This window comes from Mirounga leonina, unplaced genomic scaffold (assembly GCF_011800145.1).
Source record: "Mirounga leonina isolate KUSES-001 unplaced genomic scaffold, KU_Mleo_1.0 Mir_104, whole genome shotgun sequence".
NCBI classification, from domain to species: Eukaryota; Metazoa; Chordata; class Mammalia; order Carnivora; family Phocidae; genus Mirounga; species Mirounga leonina.
In genome coordinates this window covers 8,655,179-8,667,302 of record NW_023270231.1, presented here as the reverse complement: position 1 = coordinate 8,667,302, position 12,124 = coordinate 8,655,179, and the positions used below count along the sequence as shown (strand labels likewise).

The 12,124-nt window shown below is 40.2% G+C and overlaps 1 protein-coding gene across 3 annotated transcripts in view; it reads right to left on the bottom strand.

Moving 5' to 3' along the window:
• MAT2B (methionine adenosyltransferase 2B) overlaps window positions 1-12,124 on the bottom strand; it is a 230,119-nt gene that overhangs the window by 124,587 nt on the left and 93,408 nt on the right. For all 3 annotated transcript variants that reach the window (XR_004680833.1, XR_004680827.1, XR_004680828.1), the window contains exon 9: window positions 529-618. The gene's annotated coding sequence lies outside the window, so the exon portion shown is untranslated. The remainder of the gene's footprint in view (window positions 1-528; window positions 619-12,124) is intronic.

Below are 12,124 nucleotides of genomic sequence, written 5' to 3'. Positions count from 1 at the left end.
AAAGGGAGGGGGTAGTGTGTAATATCTTTAATATATGGATGGCTGGGTAGAGTAAATGACTGTCGCACAGAAGGTTTATCTGTAAACACTGCAGTGAGTCTGGGGTTTTTAACCACAATAAATGGCTGGTTTCAATCAGCTGCAGCTAGCAGGAAATCCATGGCCCATAGGAGCAATTACCCATCTCTTGACTGAAGCACAGGGCAATTACAAGCTACCGTAGTACGCTCACAGTACTGGAGCACTTGACTGCGGTGCTAATGGAACTGGGACAAGAAACAGTGGTGGTTGGCTACATGTCTCAGCTTCAGCCCCTTGCCAAACCTTTTCATACTTCTCTTATCGCACAACACGGCAGCAGAGACGGAGAAACTGTGGTCTGCAAAAGCAATATCATCTACACCTAAAACACAGACATCAGGGTTTTCTCTGCCCTGCATCCCTTCTAAGCCCCTCAATTTATTACACTCATCCTGACTTTTCAAAATATATCACGCCTTCATCTGTGTTTTGTAGATGATGCCTTACCTGAGTCTCCTAGTCAGCATTTGGTGCTCATTGTCGACTAGATCAGTTAGCCAAATTAGGACTTCTCATCTTAAGGAAGTGAAGAGGAACCTGTCAGGGAAATAAATGGGAAAATAATTACTCTTTTATTTCACTGTGAAAAATATATCAACTAGGCATCCTTAGAGAAGTAACCTCTGTAAGATTAGAGAAAGAAAAATAAAAAGATAGTAAGTGGTCTATCAAGTTAACCTTCCAGTCTCATTACATTTATTTCTAACAGGTAACATTTACCGAAGATCTAATGTGCCAAGCACTGTATCATGTGCTTTAAAAGCACTGTCACATTTAAGCCTCAAAGTAACCCAAGGTGAATACTATGATCATCCTCGCTTAAAGCATGAGACAACGGAGACTCAGTCTGAGTAATTTCCTCAAGACATCCCACTTAAACACAATGTGGATTCAGGACTTGAATCTGGTCTGCAGCAGTGCAAACATAGCTCTTAAATATCCTATCATCCCACCCTTGATGCTGGCTGACTCCGGGAGAGAAGGTGAATAATTGGCAAAGCCACCCTACTCTGCTCCCAAGATAGACATTAACAATGAATCCCAGCATCCTTTCCCACTGGGTGTAGACAAGACCACAGAATCTCTCTCATCACAGTATTTCAGAAAGCCAACTCAGTTTGATGCCAACTCCGTGTCAGAATTCCTCAGCATAGCAGCCTTGGCACAGTGCTTGAACCATCAGGAGGCATTCAATAAATGTTAGATTTTAAGAGATCGTTGTGTAAAAGGAATATAGACACTTCCTTTCACCCCAAACAGAGTAGTATTTAACTTCTGGCTCCACCATTTACTAATTACATGATTTAAGAAACTTATCTAACTCTTAATCTTACTTTCCTCAGAGTAAAATGAAGTCAGACCAACCTATCTTGCCACTCTGAAGAAGGGTAAAGTGGGATGGTCTCTGGAGTTAGGAGGCATTACTCCTCCAGGAATACCAGGCCACTCGATAACCATCATTAGTTTTGCATAAACCTGCTGGCATCCCCAAAGACTGAAATAGATCAGAGCCCTGCTCCTCAGAAGGAAAAGTGGGATCCCAAGTAACAGAGTATAATGGGAATCCTGGAAATGGGACTCAGGACCAAACAGAACCTATATCCCAGGAAGGACAGATAACATGAAATAACAAATTAAGAAAAGTTAAAAAAAAAAGACATATGAGGTCCTGAATTGATATAGGGAAGCAAAAAAGACCACCCCTCAGGAATGGGTGATGGGTTGGGATACCTATATTTTAACAGGGCAAGTGACCAAGAGGAAGAAAACCCAAAGAAAATAATCAGTCTCTTGTTTCTGTGTCTTGGACCCAGCTAGTAAAACTGAATCTTTGTCCTTGTCCATTGGGAAATTCCTAAGGAACCATAATAATATATAGCATAAATAATAATAAATAAACATAGCGCATACACAGTGGCATTAATTGATCCTCTCCAGAATACTGGTGACTGTGTCTTACTGGGAAATGGGATATAGGCCCAACCACACACTATAAGGAGCTTGACTCATGTAAGTCAAATGCTTGACTCATAGTAAGTGTTCAATGCAAGGTAATTCTCATCCTTGTTTTCCCTAAGAAAGAAGAAAACTTGGGCTTAGATTTACTTCCCCAAATGTACCTTAGGTTCCTGCCTATATAGAAATGTACCACTTCCAGGGGAGGAGCAAGATGGCGGAGGAGTAGGAGACCTAAATTTTGTCTGGTCCCAGGAATTCAGCTAGATAGGGATCAAACCATTCTGAACACCTACGAACTCAACAGATCAAAGAAAAGAATAGCAGCAACTCTCTGAACAGAAAAGCAACCACTTTCTAGAAGGTAGGATGTGCGGAGAAGTGAATCCGAGGTGATATATATGGGAAGATAGATGGCAGGGGAGGGAGCCTCTGTCAGCTGCTACTGGCAAGTGATAGAGCCGTGGAACACAAAATCAGAACTTTTAGAAGTCTGCTCTGATGAGAGACATCGCTCCAGTGGCTAAGCAGGGTGTGGAACCCTCGCTGGGACAGTGTGGTCTCAGGACCCTTGGGGTCACAGAAAGACTGGGGATACCTGAGTGTGGCAGAGCTCCCAGGTATCTGAGCAGGGAAGCCAGCTGCAGAGATGGAGCTGAGGAGTGGGCTCTCAGCTCGGGGTTGCCATAAACCATGACCCACAGCACAGTCGGGCCACTGCTCTTCCAGCAGGGACCCAACAAGCAGCAGATCAGGAGAGACTCCCCCTCCTTCCCCAGGAGGAGCAGCATGGGAGCGCACCACAGGGATCTGCTGGGCTTGGAGTCTCCACACTGGGTCGGGTGCCATAAATAGAAATGATCGGTCACAGGCCAGGTGCGCACAGAGTGCGGCCAGAGACTGGGGAGATGGGAGTGATTGACTGCTTTTCTCTGGGGGCTCACTAAGAAGCGGGGCCCCGAGTTCTCGGCTCCTCCGGGGCGGAGATTGGGAGGTCACCATTTTCACTCTCATCCTCCAAAGCTCTACGAAAGCTTGCAGGGAACAAAAGCTCCCGAGAGCAAACCTGAACAGATTACTTAGCCTGGCCCAGCAAGGGCGGGGCAATTCCGCCTCTGGCAAAGACATTTGAGAACCACAGCAACAGGCCCCTCCCCCAGAAGATCAGCAAAACAGCCAGCCAAGACTAAGTTTACCAATCAATGAGAATGGCAGAACTCCAGCACTAGGGGTATGCTGCACATAGAATTCATGGCTTTTTTCCCATGATTCTTCAGTCTTTCAAAGTTAATTGTTTTAATTTTCTTTTTTCTTTTTTTTTTTTTTTTAATTTCTCTTTTTCCCTTTTTCAACCAACATCTTATCAATCCCTTTTTTAAAAAAATCTTTTTTATTTTTCATTTTTAGACTCATATTCTATCCCTTCATAGCAGTTAACCTTGTTTTTGGTACATATATATATATATATATACATATATAAGTTGTTCTCTCTTTAAAATTTGGGGATACAGTTTCTTCTAACAGACCAAAATATACCCTAAATCTCTCTAGTCTCCTGCCTGATCACATTCTCTCCCCTTTTTTTTTAAATCCTCTTCTTTCTTTTTTCAACCAACTTCTTATCAATTCCTTTTATAAAATCTTTTATAATTTTCATCTTTACAGTCATATTCCATCCCTTCATTATATTTACTCTTATTTTTGTACATATATAAGTTTTTCTTTCTTTAAAATTTTAGGAGGCACATTTTTCTAACAGACCAAAATAGGCCCAAAATCTAGTGTGTGGCACTGATCTATGCACCAGCCTGATCATATTGGATCATATTCTGGTTTTTTTTTTTATCTTTTTCTTTTTCATTTTTTTTCTTTTTTCTTTATTTTCCCTTTCTTTTCCCCTGGTTTCAGGTCTTTTCTGATTTGTTTAGTATATATTTTTCTGGGGTCATTGCTACCCTCGTAGCATTTTGTTCTCTCATTCATCTATTCTCCTCTGGACAAAATGACAAGATGGAAAAAATCACCTCAGAAAAAAGAACCAGAGGCAGTACTGACTGCCAGGGACCTAATCAATACGGACATTGGTAAGATGTCAGAACTAGAGTTCAAATTGACAATTTTAAAGATACTAGCTGGGCTTGAAAAAGCATGGAAGATATTAGAGAAACCCTTTCTGGGGAAATAAAAGAACTAAAATCTAACCAAGTCGAAATCAAAAAGGCTATTAATGAGGTGCAATCAAAAATGGAGGCTCTAGGGCGCCTGGGTGGCTCAGTTGGTTGAACGACTGCCTTCAGCTCAGGTCATGATCCTGGAGTCCCGGGATCGAGTCCCACATCAGGCTCCCTGCTCAGCAGGGAGTGTGCTTCTCCCTCTGACCCTCCCCCCTCTCATGTGCTCTCTCTCTCTCTCTCTCTCTCATTCTCTCTCTCAAATAAATAAATAAAATCTTAAAAAAAAATGGAGGCTCTAACTGCTAGGATAAAATGAGGCAGAAGATAGAGTTAGTGATATAAAAGACCAAATGATGGAAAATAAAGAAGCTGAGAAAAAGAGAGATAAACAACTATTGGATCATGAGGGCAGAATTTGAGAGATAAGTGATACCATAAGATGAAACAATATTAGAATAATTGGATTCCCAGAAGAAGAAAGAGAGAAAGGGGTAGAAGGTATATTGGAGCAAATTATAGCAGAGAATTTCCCTAATTTGGGGAAGGAAACACGCATCAAAATCCAGCAGGCACAGAGAACCCCCCTCAAAATCAATAAAAATAGGTCAACACCCCGACATCTAATAGTAAAACTTATGAGTCTCAGAGACAAAGAGAAAATCCTGAAAGCAGCTCAGGATAAGAGATCTGTTACCTACAATAGTAGAAACAATAGATTGGCAACAGACGTCTACACAGAGACCTGGCAGGCCAGAAAGGACTGGCAGGATATATTCAGGGCACTAAATGAGAAAAATATGCAGCCAAGAATACTCTATCCAGCTAGGCTGTCATTGAAAATAGAAGGAGAGATAAAAAGCTTCCAGGACAAACAAAAACTAAAGGAATTTGCAAACATGAAACCAGCCCTACAAGAAATCTTGAAAGGGGTCCTCTAAGCAAAGAGAGACCCTAAAAGCAACATAGACCAGCAAGGAACACAGACAATATACAGTAACAGTCACCTTACAGGCAATACAATGTCACTAAATTCATATCTTTCAATAGTTATCCTGAATGTAAATGGGCTAAATGCCCCAGTCAAAAGACACAAAGTATCAGATTGGATAAAAAAACAAGACCCATCGATATGCTGTCTGCAAGAGACTCATTTTAGACCCAAAGACACCTCCAGATTGAAAGTGAGGGGGTGGAAAACCATTTACCGTGGTAATGGACACCAAAAGAAAGCTGGGGTGGCAATCCTTATATCAGACAAATTAGATTTTAAACCAAAGATAATAAGAGATGAGGAAGGACACTATATCCTACTTAAAGGGTCTATCCAACAAGAAGATCTAACAATTGTAAATATCTATGCCCCTAACATGGGAGCAGCCAATTATATAAGCCAATTAATAACAAAAGCAAAGAAACACATCAACAACAATACAATAATAGTGGGGGACTTTAACACCCCCCTCAATGAAATGGACAAATCATCTAAGCAAAAGATCAACAAGGAAATAAAAACTTTAAATGACACACTGTACCAAATGGACTTCACAGATATATTCAGAACATTCCATCCCAAAGCAACAGAATACACATTCTTCTCTAGTGCCCATGGAACATTCTCCAGAATAGATCACATCCTAGGTCACAAATCAGGTCCCAAGACGTACCAAAAGATTGGGATCATTCCCTGCATATATATTAATTAAAAAAAGAACAAAAACCATATGATCCTCTCAATAGGTGCAGAAAAAGCATTTGACAAAGTACAGCATCCTTTCTTGATCAAAACTCTTCAGAGTAGGGGCGCCTGGGTGGCTCAGTTGGTTAAGCGACTGCCTTCGGCTCAGGTCATGATCCTGGAGTCCCGGGATCGAGTCCCGCATCGGGCTCCCTGCTCGGCAGGGAGCCTGCTTCTCCCTCTGACCCTCCCCCCTCTCATGTGCTCTCTGTCTCTCTCATTCTCTCGGTCTCAAATAAATTAAAAAAAAAAAAATCTTAAAAAAAAAAACTCTTCAGAGTATAGGGATAGAGGGTACATACCTCAATATCATAAAAGCCATCTATGTAAAACCCACAGCGAATATCATTCTCAATGGGGAAAAACTGAGAGCTTCCCCCTAGGGTCAGGAAAACGGCAGGGATGTCCACTATCACCACTGCTATTCAACATAGTATTAGAAGTCCTAGACACAGCAATGAGACAACAAAAAGAAATAAAAGGCATCCAAATTGGCAAAGAAGAAGTCAAACTCTCACTCTTTGCAGATGATATGATACTTTATGTGGAAAACCCAAAAGACTCCACCCCAAAACTGCTAGAAGTCATACAGGAATTCAGTAAAGTGGCAGGATATAAAATCAATGCACAGAAATCAGTGGCATTCCTATATGCCAACAACAAGACAGAAGAAAGAGAAATCAAGGAGTCGATCCCATTTACAATTGCACCCAAAACCATAAGATACCTAGGAATAAATGTAACCAAAGAGGCAAAGAATCTGTACTCAGAAAACTATAAAATACTCATGAAAGAAATTGAGGAAGACACAAAGAAATGGAAAAACGTTCCATGCTCATGGATTGGAAGAATAAATATTGTGAAGACACCAATGCTACCTAGAGCAATCTACACATTCAGTGCAATCCCTATCAAAATACCATCCACTTTTTTCAAAGAAATGGAACAAATAATCCTAAAATTTGTATGGAACCAGAAAAGACCCCGCATAGCCAGAGGAATGTTGAAAAAGAAAAGCAAATCTTGTGGCATCACAATTCCAGACTTCAAGCTCTATTACAAAGCTGTCATCATCAAGACAGTATGGTACTGGCACAAAAACAGACACATAGATCAAAAGAACAGAATAGAGAGCCCAGAAATGGACCTCAATCTATAGTCAACTAATCTCCGACAAAGCAGGAAAGAATGTCCAATGGAAAAAAGACAGTCTCTTCAACAAATGGTGTGGGAAAATTGGACAGCCACATGCAGAAGAATGAAACTGGACCATCTCCTTACACCACACACAAAAATAGACTCCAAATGGTTGAAAGACCTAAATGTGAGACAGGGGTCCATCAAAATCCTAAAGGAGAACACAGGCAGCAACCTCTTCGATCTCAGCCGCAGCAACTTCTTCCTAGAAACATCGCCAAAGGCAGGGGAAGCAAGGGCAAAAATGAACTATTGGGACTTCATCAAGATAAAAAGCTTTTGCACAGCAAAAGAAACAGTCAACAAAACCAAAGGACAACCGACAGAATGGGAGAAGATATTTGCAAATGACATACCAGACAAAGGGCTAGTATCCAAAATCTAAAAAGAACTTATCAAACTCAACACCCAGAGAACAAATGATCTAATCAAGAAATGGGCAGAAGACACGAACAGACATTTTTCCAAAGAAGACATCCAAATGGCCAACAGACACATGAAAAAGTGCTCAACACTGCTCAGCATCAGGGAAATCCAAATCAAAACCTCAATGAGATACCACCTCACACCAGTCAGAATGGCTAAAATTAACAAGTCAGGAAACGACAGATGTTGGTGAGGATGTGGAGAAAGGGGAACCCTCCTCCACTGTTGGTGGGAATGCAAGCTGGTGCAGCCACTCTGGAAAACAGTATGGAGGTTCCTCAAAAAGTTGAAAATAGAGCTACCCTACAATCCAGCAATTGCACTACTGGGTATTTACCCCAAAAATACAAATGTAGGGTTCTGAAGGGGTACGTGCACTCTGATATTTATAGCAGCAATGTCCACAATAGCCAAACTGTGGAAAGAGCCAAGATGTCCATCAACAGATGAATGGATAAAGAAGATGTGGTGTATATATATACAACGGAATATTATGCAGCCATCAAAAGGAATGAAATCTTGCCATTTGCAATGACATGGATGGAACTGGAGGGTATTATGCTGAGTGAAATAAGTCAATCAGAGAAAGACATGTATCATATGACCTCACTGATATGAGGAATTCTTAATCTCAGGAAACAAACTGAGGGTTGCTGGAGTGGTGGGGGGTGGGAGGGATGGTAGGCTGGATGATAGACAGTGGGGAGGGTATGTGCTATGGTGAGTGCTGTGAATTGTGTAAGACTGTTGAATCACAGACCTGTACCTCTGAAACACATAATATATGTTTAAAAAAAAAAAAAAAGAAGAAGATAGCAGGAAGGGGAAAATGAAGGGGGAGAAGTCAGAGGGGGAGACGAACCATGAGAGACTATGGACTCTGAGAAACAAACTGAGTGTTCTAGAGGGCAGGGTGGTGGGGGGATGGGTTAGCCTAGTGATGGATATTAAAGAGGGCACATACTGCATGGAGCGCTGGGTGTTATACGCAAACAATGAATCATGGAACACTACATCAAAACCTAATGATGTAATGTATGGTGATTAACATAACATAATAAAAAAATACATATATAAAAAAAAAAAGAAATGTACCACTTCCACCCTGTCCTTCAAGAGCAAAGAAGCCTCAAGGCAGGTAGAAGGAACAGCTCACCTGATAGTTTCCCAGGAGTACCTAGTACTGCAACAGAGGCTTGGTGTTCCCTTCCCCTGCTTCTCTTTATTCATGTATTTCTTATTTTCTCAAGCAACTAGAAAAGCAGAGAAGATGTTCTATTAGACAAATCTTCATTCATCCAACAGGTCAAATCCCATAAACTCTGCAAAGTGCACGGCAGAGTCCTCTTCTGGGCTTTAGTGAATACAGAGAAAAGTAGATGCAAAGGAGCCAAAAACATCCATGCAACTGAGTCATGAAAGAGCTGATAGACTACAATTACTTTCACAGAACTAGTTTGGGGAAAAAATGACAAGTATATATGGGAAAATGCATACACTGTAATGTAAGGAGCCCAAAACTATTAGGTTTACTGTGATGGTCAACACCTCTGATTCTCTTTCATGTCCTCTTTTTCCCTTATTATATTTCTTTTTCTGTAGTTTATGATTCAAGACTTAAATTTAGATGTTAGAAGGGCATACCATGCCACTTTGCAGTTACAGATTCTCACTGATGTCTACACTCCACATCCCACCATTGAAGATCCTCCTTTGCTGAGATCACCTAGTTCTACTCCCCATTAGGTTTATTTCATAACTCAGAAATGTTTCCTGCTAAAGAGTCCAAAGATGCAGATTTTACAGAAATCTGAAGACATTCTTACTCCAATGTTTATAGGGGATTCTTTGGATAAAACAAGATCTGGGATCTTTAAGACACTAAACTGCTCAAAAGGTGTTCAACTATGATATGACTTGACTTGAGTTTTTGAAAACAAAACAAATAGAAATGTGCTCTGATGGATTTAAAAAGGTCAAATACCTTCGATGACACCAGATATTCAACAGTGTGACAGTTAACCTCATTTTTATGAGGTTAGTTTTTTTCCCTTGGTTCACAGAGGCTCTTTTTATCCCACATTATACCTCCGCAAAGCATTGTGTTTATGACATTCACTCTGGTCTCCTTTGCCTCCTGGCTCCCTACCCCTTCCCATTACCTTCCAAAAAAGTAGCCACAAAATTAAGGGAAAATATCCAGCTTAAAGGGCAAAGATTTCTAGTAGAGGAAAAGGAGTGGGAAATGAATTATTTCAGACCAAAAGCAATTATATTTTGAAGGCAGAAGCAGACATCTTCTGGCACAACTGTCAAGATGTTACAAAAAGATTAAAGGAGGGGTTTTTTTTGTCATTTAAAACCTGTTTCTGGTTCTCAAAAAAAGGGAGGTCTGCTGTTCAGTTTGTGATTTTTAATAAGATTTCTCAATAGACTCCCTGCTTTTAAAAAAAAAGTATAAGGGAGAAAGAAGCAAAAAATTGAAGCCTATGTAACAACTACAGCCATGACTTTGATGCAGTATCATTCATTTTCACCATTTTGGTGGATTTAGACAAGATTTTTGTGGGAGGTTATACCCTATTCAATAACCTGTCAACAAAATATACTTATTGCACAGACTTTTCAGGATTTAGGCTTCTATTTGGGTCAAAGTAGAAACATCAGATTAATTGCTTTCAAAACTCAGGGAACTTTTGCTCAAGGAGGCAAAGGATGGCATTTTCCACTGCTAACAGGGTGCAAATCTCTCCCTAAGCTTCAAATGTCCACTCCTATTTTGTCCCTATTCTTCAGGGTATTGGCTCCCTCAATTCTCCATTAAGTATTGCTTATCAAGTTCCTGCCTGAGAGACACAAGAGGTTATATTGAACACCTAACTAAAGTTATTCAGTCAAAGGGGGGGTCATGATTTCTAATATATCCTCTACCCTGTTCTCCACCTTTATGACATGGAAGCCGCATTGGAACTTGTTCACACTCCACACTCTCATTCCACAGAAGCTGAGCAATCACCAGTTTTCTTCCATCTCTCACATTCCCTTCATCTGCAGTTCATTCTTCATCTCTTTCCATTGTTGGAGTTCAACATACTCATTTCAAAGTCTTCTGTTCTGGACTTCATCTATTCCTCCCTCCTGTACAACCATTTCTGTTGATGAGCATGGTGGCTCATATCCTTGGCCTTCACACCTTCATAAAGTGAGGGGTACTGCAGATGGAAGATTGGTTCATGGTTTCATTTTCTCTCATTCTGTCTCCAGTTTGCAAGGATTCCTTTCTTGCTTAACACATATATAGGATGGGGCTAGAAGCTGTGGGAAGCCACATCAAGTATGTGAGGTGATCCACCCCCTCAAGTATTCTGCAATATTTTGGAAAACACTTAGAGGACAGTGTGTGATGGTAATCAATGAAGACTAAATCACCTGCCAAATAGTATGATACGTGTATTAAGATCTATAGACTTTCCGGAAGGAGGGGAGGGAAAGGGGTGCCTCTACTCGATCTAGTCCTTGCATTCATTTCTCATCCTATGAACTTATTCAGATGTCAACCTGCTATGACAAATTTAACTTTGAAAAGGAATAACTTCTCAACTCTCCTCCTCTGATTTACAACACTGGTGACCTTTCTCCTTTTATTTCCCCCTTAAAACTCTCTTTTGGGCACTACTGTTGTATTTCATATAGAATCCATTTAAAGCATATCTCAGCTTCCCCTAAAATATTTACAAACCCAAGTACACCTTAACTTCCTACTTTTCACTTAAAAAAAAGATGTGAAAATTAAACCTTCCAAGTTAAGTCAGCAAATTAAAAATTTTAAACATGACATTTTATTCATATATTTTTCTTATTTTAATGCTCCCCAAATGGAAAAGCTAAAATCTGAGAGAGGTTATTTTTTTTAATTTTTTTTATTAACATATAGTGTATTATTTGTTTCAGGGGTACAGGTTTGCGATTCATCAATCTTACACAATTCACAGTGCTCACCATAGTACTTACCCTCCCCAATGTCCATCACCCAGTCACCCCATCCCTCCCACCCCCCTCCACTCCAGCAACCCTCAGTTTGTTTCCTGAGATTAAGAGTCTATTATGGTTTGTCTCTCTCTCTGGTTTTGTCTTGTTTCATTTTTCTCTCCCTTCCCCTATGATCTTCTGTCTTTTTTCTTAAATTTCTCATATCAGTGAGATCATATGATACTTGTCTTTCTCTGAATGACTTATTTCGCTTAGCATAATACACTCTAGTTCCATCCATGTCATTGAAAATGGCAAGATTTCATTTTCGATGGCTGCATAGTATTCCATTATATATATATACCACATCTTCTTTATCCATTGAAAGAGACTATTTTTGAAGTGATAAAATACAGTGATGCTTCCAGGGATTTAGGGTTAGAAAAATACTTAATTTCTCATTTAACTCAATTTATGCCTTTGGCCAGTCACCTTTACTAGGTATTGATAGGGGAGGGGAAAGAAGATGAAACTTAAATCAGCATTTGCTAATTGCTAGAATGTGTCTTTTAAAAAAAAACTTTGG